At 44.8% G+C, this 16,831-nt stretch overlaps 1 long non-coding RNA gene across 1 annotated transcript in view; it reads left to right on the top strand.

The window, feature by feature from the left end:
- Positions 1-16,624, top strand: part of LOC132648357 (uncharacterized) — a 114,969-nt gene extending 98,345 nt beyond the window's left edge. Inside the window, exons 2-3 of the long non-coding RNA XR_009586744.1 lie at positions 12,333-12,521; positions 16,486-16,624. This is a non-coding gene — a long non-coding RNA (uncharacterized LOC132648357). The remainder of the gene's footprint in view (positions 1-12,332; positions 12,522-16,485) is intronic.
- Positions 16,625-16,831: the final 207 nt, after the last annotated feature.

Below are 16,831 nucleotides of genomic sequence, written 5' to 3'. Positions count from 1 at the left end.
GCTTGAGGCAAAGGAGACTACATTCATGAGTAGTTTATCCTTGCATATTGCATAGACTACAATATTGACAGTCTGGGAGACATTTTAGGGGTGTCTATCTGTTTAGTTCTCAATGTCTTAGTGTGTCCCCTTGAAGGTATGCCAGCTGACTCCTACCCACTTTTAGGATACTTGCTGGCCAGGACAATACCTCCTTTTGGGGCATAGTTTATTATAACCATGCTGGATACATTTAAAGCTTAACTCCAGGGAGATGGAACTTGAACTTGATATATGTTGAAGACAGAACAGAGATGAGGGACTGTGTGTGGGAAGCAGGGGGAGCTGGAGGAGGGTGGAAATGCTGTGAATATAGCAAATGCTCTCGTATGAAGTTAAAAAACTTAAAAAAATTATAAAAGAAAATATTTTGGAGTCAGCAATGGATGAATGAGTAAATGAATCACACCTGGATAATGTGAAGCTGAAATTCCACCACAAGAAATTTAGGAGCTTACATAATTCCTGTTCTTCAAAAAGCTTTCTAGTTCTCAATGTGTTCTATCAGAAGTGTGATGAAAAGTCTGGAAGATTTTCTACATGCCGTTGTGAGGATGGAGCCATTCCAGTTTCATGTATGTGTGACCATAGCCAGGTTTGGATCAAGTCACACAAAGGACAAGGTGGGTGTGAGCACAGCCATGGTGAAGCAAGAGTCAGGTGAAAGACAAGGGAAGTTGGCTGGAAACTAAGACCTATTCAGGTTACGTTATACATTTATGATGTGGTGTAAAAAGAGTAGAGACTCTGACATCTGATAGGTACGCGTTTAGACACTGCTTTTAGTTTTAAACTCCTCAAGTTTAAAATGGAGCTGAAATTTTGATTCATTTGTATGTTAAATAGACTACCAGAGTTAAAAGCAGCTTCACAAGGAGCAGAATGGAACCCAGATTCCAAACACCATTCCATGCATCCTGTTTAGTCCAGCGTTAGAAAGCAGTAGCAAAGACAATGTTTCTCTTTAGAAGCCTTGCTCTTGTGACCACATCATGCATGCTTCTCCTTTTTGGTTATTTCTTGACTTCACAATGCTAATGAACACTCCCACAGACCTCTACAGGACAGTGCTACAGATATCTTCACACCATGAGAGCCTAGTACACTTCATAAATTATTTTAGGCACCAGTGAGAGCTGTTGGTTAATCCTGGGGATTTTTACACTGTTTTCAAATCACTCTAGCATTCCTCTACCAGTTTTGAAGGTGGACTGTGCTTTCCCATGTGTGTGAGAGACCTCCTAAAGAGTCCTTTCTCTTCCTCTTATGCCTTTGAAACATAAGACACAACATCATTTTACTGAGTATTGAGCTAAAGATTCCCAGTAAGGTAAAACTGGCACAGAACATAGTTGGGTAAACAGTCACAACCCCAGACAGCACTGATGCAATGAAGGAAAATCCTTTTGAAAAGAATGGCAGAGAGAAGGCTCCATAATTTATGGCATGTCTAAGATGGTTTGGCAGTTTTGCCAAATTTCATCTTAGGTTATTAGAACTTTGAGCTGAGGAAATGGGATCTAGAGATGTGAAGCAACTTACCCAAGATTACTTGTCTACTTCTTTAGTTCATGTTTATTTACTTTGTGTGCTTGTGTGTACATGGAGGTGTGTGCATGCCATGCGATGCTTGTGGAGAGATGAGAGTCTGTTCTCACCTTCGACCATCTGGGATCAAATTTAGGACTTCAGGCTTGGCATCATGTGCCACCCTAGCCCCGACTTAGCTATTTAATGTAGGAACCCAAACTGGATCTTCTGTGCCCCAGTTCAGGTCCTACTCATCTGAGTGTATTGGGGATTTAGAGAGGTCATAAAGAAAAAAATGCCATCTCATACAGCAACCTTCTTTCCCCCACTGTCCAGCAAGTCTAGGCAGGTTCCCCTGGCTTGGGTTTTAGAATTACAACCATTTCAGTGTCTTATCTAATATACTCTCCTGGATGATACTTCTGGGAGCCTCTTTTCAGCTTAGTACACAACAAAATCACTTTTGACATCTCTGTTCCTCCTCAGAAGGCATATAACTGTAGTGATTTAGGACATGTTTAAGATATTTCTGTCAGAGATGTTGGTGCCGTGCCTGCCTCCTCCAACAGGCTCATGTGTCTGAGCACTTGGTACTCCGCTGTTTCTAGAAGGCTGTGGGACCTGAAGTAGGTAGAATATTTGATAGTCAGGCTCCACTTCCTGCTTCTCTTTACTTCCCAACAACAGACACAGCATGACCAGGTACCTCACGTGTTGACTTTCCCCAAGCCTTTCCTACTGTGATGGGCTATATCCCTTCAAACTGTGAGCCCAAACAAGTGCTTTCTTTCTTAAATTACTTTTTTGCTGGGTACTTGGTCACAGCAACCAATAGGGGAACGTCCTTACACCTCAGTTCTTCAGTCTGGCACACCCCAGGTTATATAATTAGCTCCTTTATGTCCTATTTAGTTTTTGCATTCTACACATGAACCAGGGCATGGTATAAACTGATGGCATGATTGCTGCAACTTATGGTTAAACAGAGGATTTGTTGTAGATATGAGGGCGAGAACACCCAGAGGCATCCGAAAGAATCCAGAGTAGAGAGAAAAAGTAGTAGACTGAACATGGCCAACAGACTAGGCCTGGCCAGGAGAGGAGAGAGCCTGGGGAGTGGGGTGTGTGAGAGAAAGGGTGATAAAAAGAGAAGAGGACCAAGAGAGGGGGCCAAAGAAAGGAACATAGCCGAAATAGCAGGGTTGTTATGACAGTGAGGAGGACAGCTCATGGCTGGGGCAGGGGGGAGGGTGGGGGGAGGAGCCCATGAGCTGGAGAAGTTTAGGGTAAGGGGTGTGGTGAGAAGAGCCAGGATGCCTGAATGGATTCTGAGTAACTGTGTACTCCTGATACTGAGGAAGCCTGGAGGCCAGCATGCACTTCGGAATGCTGAGAGGCAGCACAGAGATCCATTTCTCCCTTCTGACTGTGAGAAGGGAACTGGCTCCTTGGTAGAAGCTTCATGAGTCCCTGGGGACTGCTGGCTTTTGTTTAGCCATCAGAATTTGGCAAAGCCTTTGCACATATGCCAGTAGGAAAGATATATTGTATGTAGCTCAGTCCCTAATTTTCACAGAACTCAGCCACTCCTCTGGTCCAGCATCATGGCTGTATGTCAAAGGGACTAGGATGCAAGTTCCACTCTCAAAGGTATTACAAGATCATGGCTAGACTGAGAGAAGTCACGGCGCAGAGTGGTAACCAGGAGTCAGAGATCACACAAGCTTGAATTGTTTCAAAACTTTTCTTTTTCCTGACGGCTACCCTGGGTGTTCTCGAAGGTGGACAGAGTTTGCAGGTAAGCAGCCATCAGTGTGGAAGAAGGCCGCTCCTCACTTGGGGAGTCTTCAGATGGGTGGGATCAATGGACATGGAGCCATGGGGGGCAGGAGAATATGAAGGTTTTAGCTGGACTGAAATGTTGAGTACCTGTAACTAACCGTGATGGGATCTCCTGTCTGCGAGTACAATAACCCAAGAAGTAGGACCAGACATAATAGAATGAAGAAAGATGGTACCTACAGCAAGGAGGAGAGCACTGGGGTTATCCTGAGAACAAAGTAAACACTATGCTGTCACTTGGGGAGATGACACATGTTCTCACAGGAAGACAGTCCAGGGACAAACTTATTTCTGAGCATGCTCAGTTTAAGGCATGCCCATTAGTGAACATGCTGAGGTTAGGGTTACTGTTTAAGAATAAAAGATAGCAGATGCATGTTTGGGCAAGGTTAGCTCAAGGTCATGGAGCCTTTGAAAGGTTAATATGGTTGACAAGAATACTTCTGGGTATTGTCAACTTGGGTAAAAAAAGATGGCTAACAGGACAGCCTCTAGGTACAGGGTTTTTTCCCCAAAATGTTGTGACGGGTAAAAGGACACTTTGAAGGTGTGTTGATACAGTTTACTCCTAAGGTGCTGTGTATGCTAAGGGGTTTAGGTAACTCCAGGAGGGGAAAGTTCAGAGAATATTAAGGGAAATTGGACTGTGAAGTTGGTGATTCAAATGGCTCTTGAGGAAGAGAATGAATCGTGTCCTACATGGCTATGAGGATGGTAGGTAAAGGGTGTGGCAAGAGTCTCATCTCAGTCAGGTGTATGGGAGGGTGGCAATGTAGGGTGATCTGAGATGCGGCTATGGGAGACAACTAAATCAAAAGGATTTAACTTAGATCTAAGGAAAATTGAAAATGTTGATGGCTCAAAAACAACAACAACAACAACAACAACAAAAACAAAACAAAACAAAACAAAACAAAAAAACAGCCAGGAAGTCAGTAAGTCCCAGATGTAAAATAAGCAAACACAGGGAAGGATTGTTTATCCCTTAGCAGAGAGGACACACAGCAGCATACCTCCAGGCTCTGGCTCTACCTTTCTTCAGGGGTCTGGGGAGAGCCACATATGTGCCCTTCTTTTAAATTGCCCTGGCGCACAGCAGGCACTCAGCAGACATTTGGCTAAAGAAATGAATTATTCTTGGTGTATTCAGCAGTTTTGAAAGTATCAGACCCTCGAGTTGATTTGTAGGGAAAACAAGTAGATATGGGAATGGAAATGTAAACAAGAGTTAGAAGGGAAAGGAAAAATGGTGGCTTCTGGGAAGGAAGCTGACCCAGCCAGGGCTGCTGTCCTGTGTTCTCTGGGGAGCAAAGCCTGAGTCCTTACTCTGAAACCAAGCATCTATTTTAGGAAACGCTTTCCCATCTAGGGATCAGCAGCTGCCGTTAGTCCAGGAAAGCACCTTGGAGGAGGTGTGGGGATGGGTATCCAGGGCAGAGGATCAGATTCACTTCAGTTGACGTCTGCAACTACCCACAGGCCCCCATGCATGTGGCCCTGACTGCTGTGGGTCTGTATGGGGGTGAAACTTTCATGTCCCTTGTGTAACTCCATTCCTATGGAAAGATTCAGATATGCGCACACACTGTACATGTGCTCAAATTTTATCTAGACTTTAATTCTGGCTTCTTCATTTCATGAATTAGAGAGGCAACCTGACTTGGACAAGGTCACAAAGCTAGGAGGTGGCATAGCTGGAATTCCAATACAGGGTACTTGGCTTGGGCAGGGTATTTTCATCCTTCCCAGGAGCAGGGCAGCAGCCACAGGCTTCTGCCAGGACAACAGGCTGGTCTTGCTCTGCTTTTTGGCATCAGGCAGGCTGGAGATCAAATTCCAGCTCCACTTCTTCTAGCTACGTGACCCAAAGCAACTTGCTGAGCTTTGCCTGGCCTGTGTCTTCCCTGCAGTTGAGAATCCTGACTCCTTTTCACAAGGTTGTCCCCTCCCTTGAGCGGCAGCAGTGCTGTCTGCATTAAGTCACCAGGGCAGGTTTGCTTGAGGCAGCCTGTCCCTTGCTCTAAGCCCTGGATTTGGGAAGGAGACACAAAGTTCTGGTTTAAAGACTCTAGCCAGTTATTCTCTAGCAAGGGAACTGATCTCCATGAGGTGCCATTGTTAGGAAAAGACCTCTCTGACATCACTCCTGGGTGCTGGGGAGTCACCGAATTGGTGCGTGTTAAAGCTTTCTTTCTGTGATCGCACATGCCTTCTTTCTTTATTTATTCCCATTATTGACATTAATGACAGTACCATTTCCTCAGTTTCTCTTCCTGCCCTTCTCTCAGCTTTCCTGTCTTGTGTCTTAGGTGGCATTTTTCATCATGGTGCTGTTGGCTTTGGTCTTCTTTTCACAGCATCCACGTCTGCTGCTGTTTTCTTTTGCTTGAGAAGCAGTACTGGAGAGTGTGCCTATTTTTAGTTCATTGCTGGGGCTATGGAAAGAAGGCCGTGGAGAGATGGAGCAGGCCTCAGGCTTGGCTCTGCAATTCCAGCCTCCATGGAGTGTTGGCATCCTAAGGAGAACTACTCATCCAGTGAATGATTGTTGGGAATTGGTGGCAGGGAGAAGCGCCAGATGTGCAGAGCCAATGGAAAAAATAACAAGTGTGGCCAGAGAATTTTGCTGTTCTCCTTGTTGCTTTCAGGCAGGTTGTTGCCAGACGGCTCTGGAAGCTATACCCAGTGAGGCCAGGCTCGTAGGCCTGTAGGCAAATTGTCCCATTGTTTTCATTTATTTGTCTGTTTGAAAAAGCAGCACCCATAGTCACGGACAAACCCAGAGACTGAGAGGCTCCACATGGATCATCTTCTCTCCTGGAAGCCCCAGAGAGTTAAGACACTGTTTATGTTTCAGCCTGGCAGAGTTTAAAGAAAAGATGGCAATGTAAACTGGATAGAAACCTTTTTGCCCTGCAACTCCTCCTCCCTGAGTCATGATATTAGCAATTTCAAGTGCAAGCCTCCCATGAGAAGGCTGTGAAAATTGCTTTCCAGTGTCTTCTTCCACCTAGGGCCTAGCACACCCTCAGGGACTGTTCTCTACTCTGAACTGGGCTCTAAAGGATTGAACTCTGCAGTTAACATTACTTGACATATCTTGCCCCTTTAACACATCAAATAAATGAGGACTAATGGATAGAAATATAATCTGATAAATTAGGTTGAGTGGATATGATAGGGTGCCCAAGACGACTTGATTCTTGCAGTTAGTCAGCAAACTAAACTCAGCTTTTGTGGTTAGGCCAAATGGAGCAGAGGTTGCTTACCCAGCTCTCATTGCCAGGTCAAAGTGGGAAATCTTTTGCTTTTCTGTTTCTGTGACAAAAACAACCTCACAGAAGCAACTTAAAGAAAAAAGGAGGGCTTGTGTTAGTTCCTCATGGCAGGGGAAGCATGGTAAGGTCACAGGAGCCTGAGGGAGGAGGCTGCGCACAGGGTGTCTACAGAGACTAGAGAGAGTGAGGGTGTGAATCTTGCTTTCTCCACTCAGCCTGAGAGGCCAGATGCCTCCCACATTAAAGGTGGCTCTTCTCTCTTCACTCAAGCTTTTCTGGAAACTCCCTCAACAGACATACTGAGAGCTTTGTCTTCTACAGGAACCCAGAGGCTCTAGAAGTTGGCAAGACTAACCCTCACAAGGAACCCACCAGCTGGGGAGTTGTCTAATGGCTAAAGTTCCTAGGCACGTAATTCAGATACCAGGAAGTGGCAAAGCATCCTCACAAGTCTCCCGGGATTGGACACCTCCAACCTGTGTGTACATGTCCAGGGGTTAGATGACTTCCCTGCTGGGTTAGGCTGTGATCACCATCCATGTCACCATGGAGGATGATTTCTCCTTTATGTAGTTGCTGCAGAGCTGGTCTTCTTGTAGAAGCAAATACAGTCATGCTGCCATGGCAGGGATGACATGGAATCTGCTAGCACATTTTAAACTATCTTGTTCAAACATTTGTGGGCCACTTAGAGGGTACAGGCCTTAAACTAGCCACAGGAATGGAGTCAAAGTAGGTGAGGTCCTGCCTTCAAAGTGCTTATCATTGGACTTTCATTCCTTTGTTGAGTACCAGCTCTCTGAACAAAGAAACAAAACAAAGCAAAAGGTACTGTAGTGTAGTGGAAGAGGTCACAACTCTGACCTTGGAACCATTGTGCTTGCTTGTTACATAACTCTGGGGAATCTACCTGAACATCAGAGAAACAGTTTTCTCATCTATAAAATAGGAATCAGTGCTTGATTATTGTACAAAAGAGAAATCATAAATAAAGTAACTGCCCAACACAGCATTTTTTTTTCTGAATAGACAATTCTATGCTGAGAAGTAATATTCTGAGAGATGGTTGATCGAATTTATCACATCATAACTTAATATTTTACATCATTGGCATGGAGCTGGGAAACAGAGGTAGAGAAAAGAGTAAGGAATTAGCTTACACTGCCTGGGTAGGTCATAGCAGCACAGACAAGGGGCTACCTCAGAGCTGGGTCTGGAGCCATTGAGGAGCTTTGTTTGCTCAGTGGGTGTGGGGTAAAGCACTGCAAACACAGGAACATGGCTCAGTGTGCTCACTGGGTTTTGTCAACTTGACACAAGCTCAGATCATCTGGGAAGAGAGAACCTCAGTTGAGAAAACGCCTCTACCATATTGGCCTGTAGATAAGACGGGGCAGGAGGGGGGATCTTCATTAATGATGGATGTTGGAGGTCCTGGCCCACTGTGGGTGATACTACCGCTGGGTAGATGGTCCTGCATTGTATAAGAAAGCAAGCTGAACAACCCATGAAGGACAAGCCAGTAAACATCTTTCCTCTATTGGTTTCTGCTTCAGTTTCTGCCTCCGGGTTCCCACTTGAGTTCCTGCCTTGACTTCCTGCAATGAATACGGTTACTTATACGTGCAAGGTGACATAAACTCTTTCCCCTAAAGTTGTGGTGGTCAATGCCTATCGAGCAGTAGAAAGCCTAACTAAGTCAGTCCCTTGTGCTACTTGTTTGAGGAAGGTAAGCAAATCAGTGTTCTTTAGATCACAGGGTGCCGTTGGCTATGGGAGATGATACCAGAGGCCAGCTCGGTAGGTCCACATGTTGTACATACATTCCTGATGAAATGGAACCTTTTTACACGATTCCATAATGTCCTATTTTTAATGATCAGATTCTATTACTGGCTATGACAAAATTGTTTTCTTTTGTTTCCCAGGAAATAGCACTGTGTTCGTTCTTTGAACGTGTAGTTCTGCTATTTTTAGAACCAGACAGAAGCTCCAGACTTATGGGAATTCCTTGCTGGCTGTTTAGAGATTTTTGGTATAAATCTTGGTTGCATGGGGCCATTTCCCTGCCTTTCTGGCCTGGGTTGTCTAGGCTCCCAAGCCTTCTGTGTGGGACATGGCTACCTCTTAGTAGATTCCTTGTTGCCAAGAAGGGACGGCATCAGCTGGAAACTGCTTAGTCTGGCATTTTCCTCCTGAGGCCTAACCTGTTCCTTCTACCCACACTCTCTTGCTACAGTCCCTCTGAGCTCTTTGCTTTGAAATTTTTATTTAAAATTCCAATAAACAAATATAACTTTATTTTTAAAAAGTCTCTGACTCTAATTGTGAAGAGGCTTGTTTTTTGTTTTTCTTTTTGTATTCAGTTGTACATTGAGCTAGCATATGGGTTAGAAAGCATAAAAAAACATTACCATGTTGCCACAAAGGCTAGAACTCATTCAAAGGTGTTTATCGAGAGTGCACAGAGGAGAGGGGCTTAGGGAATCTGTATTTAAAACAAAAATAAAAACAAAAAACATGAATCACTTTGTAGTCAAACCTGTGTCAACCTGTTGTAATTTTGTGTCTATTGCTGTGATAAAATACCCTGATAAAGAACAAAACAGGGAAGGAAAGGTTTATTTGGCTTATCATTCTTTGCTACAGTAATTCTTGTAGGGGAGTCACAGAGGCAAGAGCTCAAGACATCTGGTCACAGTACAGCCACAGTCAAGATCAAAGAAATGAATGCCTGCCTGCCTGCCTGGTTGCTTGCTGGCTTTCTTTTCTCTTAAGCGGTTCAGGGCCCAGCCTAGGGAATGGTGCTGCTCACAGTGGGCTGTGTCATTCTACCTTTTTTAACAATCAAGACAGTTCCCCACAAGCCAACCCAGTGTAGACAATCCCTCAATGATACTTTCTTGCCAGGTGAATCTAGATTTCAAGTTGACAGTTAAAACAAACCAGCACCTAGCCCATTTTCTGTTGTTATAACACAAGCAACAGAAATACCTCAGGCTACGTAATTTATAAAGAAAATAGTGCTGGAGGCTGGGAACTCCAAAAGGATAGCAGTGGTATCTATGAGGGGCTCATAAAAGGGTAGAAAGTGAAGGACAAGTAGTCCTTGTAAGAGCTGGAGCATGAGAGGTGGCTCCCCTTCACAGTCCCCTACTCTGAGAACTAACACATTCCCAGGGTGTGAGGTTAAGCCATTCTTGAGACTCAGCTGTGACCATCACCATGACACCACAATTCAACATGAACTTTATAGGGGTGAGGCTCTATGGAGTAATGGGATTGTTACACCCCAGTTTCTGTCCCACCATCATACCCATGTCTTCCTTTGCAGGCCTTCAAAGGACCCTTTAAAAACTTCTTCTATGTGCCTACATGGTTTTTTTTAACGATTTATTTAATTTTATGTGCATTAGTGTGAAATCATTTGGAATTGGTGTTACAGACAGTTTTGAGCTGCCATGTGGAATTGAACCTGGGTCCTTTGGAGGAGCAGATGGTGTTCTTAACCACTGAGCCATCTCTCCAGCCCCATCCTACATGGTTTTAAACACTGGGATTCAGGGCAGACCCAGCCACTGTCTCAATAAGGCTTGTGTTCTACCTGGGAAAACATTAAAACCAACAGGAATATACACTAACATCAGTGCTTGTGAGGGAGAAAAAACAGTGGCTAAAGTTTTTATTTTTTACCTCCGACTTCTGATTTACCTACATCTGGGTTCTATTCCCAGAGCTGCAGATGCCCTAGCTCTTCATTTGCTCTGCTCTTCCATAGGGTTCAGGGAATGCTCTACCATAGTCAGGTTGGAGGTTTTAAATGAGTGAGTTTGTTAAGTATAGAGCAAGCCAAAGTAAAAGATTAAACACACACACACACACACACACACACACACACACACACACACAGAGACACAAACACAGACATACACAGAAAGAGAGACAGACAGAAAGAGACACAGACATAGACACACAGAGAGAGAGAGAGAGACAGACAGACAGAGCTTAAACATGCAGCAGAAGTTGACAGAGGCAGCTACATTGAGGGAGTCGGTTGGAGTTGCCAACAGAAGTGTAGAACATGGTGTCACTTCTCCTGAGGTATCTAAGCTAGAGACTAAATGACAGCAGAAAGCTAAGACCATCACACTGGGGCCACAGAGATACCAGCAGAAACCAGCCTAGGGAAGTCAAAGCAGTCATCTGGTGTTCCCCACTGTGCTTTCTCTTCATGCTCTCACATGGCTCCCCATGGCTAAGCTCCCATCTTCACTTCCCCACAGCAGGCACTTTCATTTCATGGGACAAATGATAGTTACCTTTGTTGGAAATGGCTGACCTTCTAGCTGTTCTAAAGGGCACCTTTTAGCTGGTTAGATGTGGGATGTTTTGCTGTCTTCTTCCTTCTCTGTCACAGAGGTAGAGGTCAGCTGTCTCAGACTGGGGAGAACATTTTGAGACAAATAGGCCTAGGTCTAAAGTGGAGACAGGGGCCTCAGCTCAGACTGCGTGGGTTGACCTGCCATCCAAATGCACGTTGCACCAACTCTGTAGGTGACACTTTTGCCCTTGTCTTGCTTGTCTGTTGTTTGGCATTTGGTCACTAGGTGAATGCTGAGGTAAAGAGTTGCTCGCCTTGTGTCTATAGTTTTATTTTAAAATTCTTGTAACGATGCTAAGATGGGCAGTGTTGTGGTCACCACTTTAGACAGGGAATCTAAGGTACACAGGCATGAAATAGATTGCCTGAGATCATACAGTCAGAGGGCATTCATCACCAGCTCTGCCTTCTCCACTAGGCTGGCTGGTCATTACCCTGTGGCTGTTCTTCCTAGGTCTCTAGCCATTCATGTGCCAGCTGCCTCCCAGACTCCTCCTCCTCTCCCAGTCCCTCTTGAGGTAGGGTTTTAGCCTTGTCTCTTATTCTACTCTTTCTGCACATTCTAGTTCACATTTCCAGGTTCCTTTATGACCCCCAAGATCAATATAACCAGGCTAGACCCCTTTTCTGACTTTCTGATGATGTTACTGGTGTATGCATCTGGTAAAGATCACTGCTCATTTTTCAGGCAAGTGGCCACTGAGTGCCAGGTACTCCATGGTTATAGCAAGCTGTGGCAACATGGTGAATTGGGCTTCCAGGTTGTTTAAATTACTGAGAAGGTGGACTGAGCCCCAACAGGCTTTCCAGTGTCAGCCTTAACTTAACTTTTCTCCTTTGCCAACTCGCCCAGCTTCATTCTTTTTCACTTTCAGTTACTACCACCTCAGAGTATCTGTTATTCCAAGTTTTATAAAAGGTAAATTTGAATGTGCTCTTCTCCTCTATGTCCTCTGGTGATCCTGCCATTTGAAAGCAGCCTGACTTTTGTGGGTCCTCTTTTCATGAGAGTCTGTCCATGTGGCTGCCCCTGCTCACATTCTATCCAAAATGCTTCTGACCACATGGTTAGTTCCAGAAGTGGCAAGCGCAGGCCCAGCAGAAGTTCATGCGTAGGTTCCGGGCAAGTGGATACTCAGATGTCCATCTATCCATCTGTCCCTCGTGTAACCCAGGATTTTGCCATTGCCCATACGCAGTCTCTGAGAAAGCTACACTGCACAGGTCCATTTAAAAGTGATTCTCTCTTCTCTGCTTTTCAGATGTAATTCTCTGTGAAAAGACTCTTACAGCTTTACCCACAGTCAAGGATTTCTCACTCAGCTGAAGTTTTGAGAAGAGGCTCATTCTGGGCTGGGGAGCATGGGTGAAGTACTTTGCAAGTGTGAGGATCCGAGTTCAGACCTTCAGGATGCAGGAGAAGATGGGCACGGTAGTGTGCTGTCTGGGAGGTGAGAGGCACAGAAGGGAGAATGCATAGAAGCTGAATCGCAGCAAGCCTGCTGGGCACTGCAGAGAATGAGCGACCCTGACCTGAACAGGGGGCACAGAGAGGACCAGCACCAACAGCTTCCACATGCGTGCCATGGCATGTACACATCCACATTCGTATACATGAGCATACATGCACCTTGCATACACACACAAGGAGGAGAGAGGGAGAAGGGGAGAGATGGAAGGAGAGACTGCTTTTAAAAAGGGACTTGTTCTTCCCTCTCAATGCTGCCAGAGGACACATACGTAAACAACCGTGCCCCCAGAAAGGTGTGAGGCTTCCGAAGTCATGCAGTGAGGGTCTATCAGGATGCGTGTCTTCCTCAGAGCACAAGGGAGGACAAGAAAAACACCCCCAAACCGAGTTCCACACCCACACAGCAGCCACATAAGCTCGACTACATCTTTTAACGTTAGACTAGGTCTCCATTGTCTCTGGTGCTCGGCTCTGCTTCAGGACATGTCGGGAGCAGTAATGAAATCAAGATGCTTCTTCATTCTCTGCAAGATACTGTTTCCTGGGTCTGCAGCCCTGAGGCTCTGCTCTGCTGTTGGAGTTGAGCTAATGTAAATAATTCAAAGCATGTTCCAATAGTGTGCTCCTCACTTAAAACTTATTCTATGTAAATGTACTCCAGACTGAGAAAGGTTTGGCTATAGCCAAAGAAAGAAAATGGCTATTTTCTTCCCAAGTCCATTCTGGCCAAATTCCCTAGGCACCGGCTAGCTCCTGGGTGGCAGAGTTTGGCTAAAATGTGTTGACACAACCCTAATTTTGTTTGCCTGAGCCATCACTGAATGAAGACTGTTATGCAATCTGCATGTAGAGCTGCAGCCACCGGCAGCGGATGTATTCGCAAGTATGTGTGCGCTTGGCCTCGCTAGACCACCTAGGATGGTGGCTGCAAAGCCCAGAGGTTCCGAAGGGAGGACGGACAGCCAGAGGAGAGGCTCCGGCTGAGAGCCTGTGTCCCAGGAAGGGTTTCCTAGAAGGAGAATTGAGCTACCTCACACAGGAACGAGATGGGACCCATCAGCTCCCCTCGACCTACTCTCTCTTCCAGTCCACTTCCTCGCTCTTCTAAGAGAAAGGGTATTGACTTACAAGCACAAACTGGTCAGCCTGTGAGGTGACATTCTCTTTGGAAATATTATCTTTTTAATTTTTTTTCCACTGCTTGTTTTGAGACAGTGTTTAGGTTCATGGTGCCGACTGGCCTTGCTGTTACCCTGTTTCTACCACCAAACTGCTGGCATGGCAGGGATGAGCCGCCATGCCTGCTTTTTAATAATTTATTTATTTATTTATTTATTTATTGGTGGTGGCAGTAGCAGTTGCACAGCCATAGCTTATCTTCTTCATTTTGTTTACACGAAGACATACCATATAAACATCCTGCCTGGTGAAATGATACAAAAACATACACAATACAAGTTCATGATTTTGCTCCACCATGTCCTTCACATCTTCTTCCCCTAAGGGAACACCCTCCAGATTATTTATTCGTATGAACGTGCATGCACACACATGAGCCAAGGATGTACTAGTTTCTATAAGAACAACCCTTAGTGGGCAGCAGGTAATGGAGAGGCTGGTGACTGGTCAGAGTCTTTTGAATAAATGAGTTCTGAGTGTTCAGCCCTGAATGAGACATCTTTATCAATCCTGCCCATGGCTCCTGGGACACACACACACACACATAAATAAAAACAACAAATACATTTAACATAGTTAAATATGTTTTACTGTGGGTTTTATATCTCAAAGTTACATAAAAAAATCTTTTCCCTCTAACATAATCGAGTTTCTTAAATTTCTTTCTACTATATAGTTTCTTTGTTCCATGAACAGTGAACACTCAGAGTCTCGGGTTTGTTTTTCCTAGAGAAATCCTCAACAATGTCAGCAGCAGCAGTTAAATAAACCCTCCTTCCTACTGGATTGTCATACATTACATTGTCATTGCCATATATTACATTTCTGTGTGCTTGGGCTTTTCTGAACTTTTTGTTCTGTTTCACTCGCCTGAGCCAATACCACAATATTTTTTGTAATGGCTTTATGAAGCATCCGGTGTCTGGTAAGGCAGTAATGTGATCCTCTCCCCTCCTGTTCCCTTCTTCTCTTCTTCTTCCTCTCTCCCCCCTCCTCCCCCTCCCCTCTTCTCCCCTCCCCTTCTTCTCACTTTTCTTTCCTCTCCCCTCCCCCATCTCCACTTTTTTCCTTTTCTGTCCTGACATTTTTTTCTCCCATAAGAAACTTAAACTTACTTTGTGAATTTCCCAAACATTTTTGGTTCTCATTGGGTTTGCATCAATTTTGTGAGGATGATTACAGTAAAGATAAATATCTAATCCTATTGATTGTTATGAAATATGATGCTGTGAGGGGTACCATGGCAGGCCCATGCCAAGGTGTGCCCCTGAGAAATAACACCATGCGAGAGATCTGGTATAAAAAGGTTTGTAAGTTGTTGCTAGGTCCCTGAGAGGAGCCTAGTAGAACTGCCTGTAAGCTAACATTAATATCATGGCATATTTTACTTGTTTCATACCTATCAATAAGATTTCCTAGTCTTGTTAGCTGTTGACCCTCTTTCTCTCTTGTTAAACTGATTTGTAGCTGGTCTTGATTTTATTGGTGCTATGAATTTTATTGACACTATGAATGGGCTGTTTCTCACATTGACTTTTAATGTTTAATTTATAATGGCCCCATCTGTCCTCCTGAGGCTGCCATGGCTTCAGTGCCTCTCAAAAGTGTCCCCTCCCCTGCCTGGCCAGTCTCACAGGACTGAAAGTCTTTGGCTTCCTCCTTCTCATGCTCCTTGCTACCTTCTGCCAATTAGAATGGCTCCCTGTAGCCAAGGAGAAAGGCACCATCCTGATCATGAGACCCCCAGTCTCCACCACCGTTGGCAGAAACTCCTGGGCTGTCTGGTTTAAGGGCTCCCTGAGAAGTGAAGGAAATGGCTCTTTGCTAATTCTATGCCATATCTTACAGCCCGGTCCCCAGGCTCCGCTTGACTCAGAAAACCCCTGAGTCACTCTTGCTCAGCCTTTGGTGTTCCTGTTCCTCCCTTGGGGCCTTTGCAAACCCAGCTGCAAGAGGCAGGGAATCCTCTCTTCTTGACTTTCAAGGTTTTCCCTCCTAAATGAAAGTAACACAGTTTTTCCAAGACTTAACTTTCTGCCTCACATCTGTGTTCTTAACTCCCTGTGTCTTAACTCTCCTGAAGGCTTTAGGATCCCAACGAGCACCATTAGATCAGAAAGCAAATGTGCTTCTTCTGTTGTTTGTTTTGGTAATTTTTATTTTATTTATTTATTATTTATAATTTATTCATTGTATATCCCAGTTGTAGCCCCCTCACTTTCTCCCTTTCAGTGGCAAATGTGCTATTTTATATGGAAACTAAAATAGTTGTGGCTGGAGAGATGGCTCAGTTGATAAAGTGTTTGTCGCAGAGACATGCGGACATGAGTTCTGATCCCTAGAACATAGCAAATAGCCAGGCACCAGGGCATTCAAAGATGACCTCAGTTCTGGGGAGGTGGCAGTACAAGGATCCCCCTGGCTTGCTGCCCAGCCTGCTGACATTTGCTGATCTGGGGACCCCCAAGAGCCCTTCTTCAGTGAGCGGAGCCCTTCTCTTCTATCCAGTCTTCTCTCCACCAACCTTACACATCCAGGGGCTGATGAGCCTTTCCCAATGCACATTGTAATGACACAAGGTGTTGAGGACCTCAGAAATTACCTGAGTCAGATCTTTAGCAACTAATAGATGGGAAAGCCAAGAAGACTGCCTCAGTGAATTAATTATGCAGCCTGTTGGTGGGTGAGTGAAATCCAAGCCCAGGTCTTACTCTATATCTGAGCTCTCTTCCCTGTCTTGTTCACTTTTTGCTCTTGTTTTTTAGGTGCTCTGCTGGTAAAGGAGTTTTCATCATGCCTGATGACCCAAGTTCCATCCCCAGAACCCACATGACAGAAGTGACTCTTGAAAGTTGTTCTCTGACCTCTACATGGGGGTCCTATCTCCATAAAATAAATGTATAAATAAACAAATAAATAAGTTTATTTATTTAGTATTCCTGGGGATTGACCTTTGCGCCTTGTACAAACTAGGAAAGGGCTCTGCCATTAGGCTGTGTCTTCAGCCCTCATTCTGACCTTTTGTTTTGAGATAGGGCCTTACTATGTTGCTCAGATAGGCCTTGAGCTTGGAATCCTCCTGCCTCAACCTCTTGAATAGCTGAGATTACA

This window comes from Meriones unguiculatus, chromosome 1 (assembly GCF_030254825.1).
Source record: "Meriones unguiculatus strain TT.TT164.6M chromosome 1, Bangor_MerUng_6.1, whole genome shotgun sequence".
Lineage (NCBI taxonomy): Eukaryota > Metazoa > Chordata > Mammalia > Rodentia > Muridae > Meriones > Meriones unguiculatus.
Note: the sequence above shows the minus strand (reverse complement) of the source record. Positions and strands in the feature narration are given on the sequence as shown.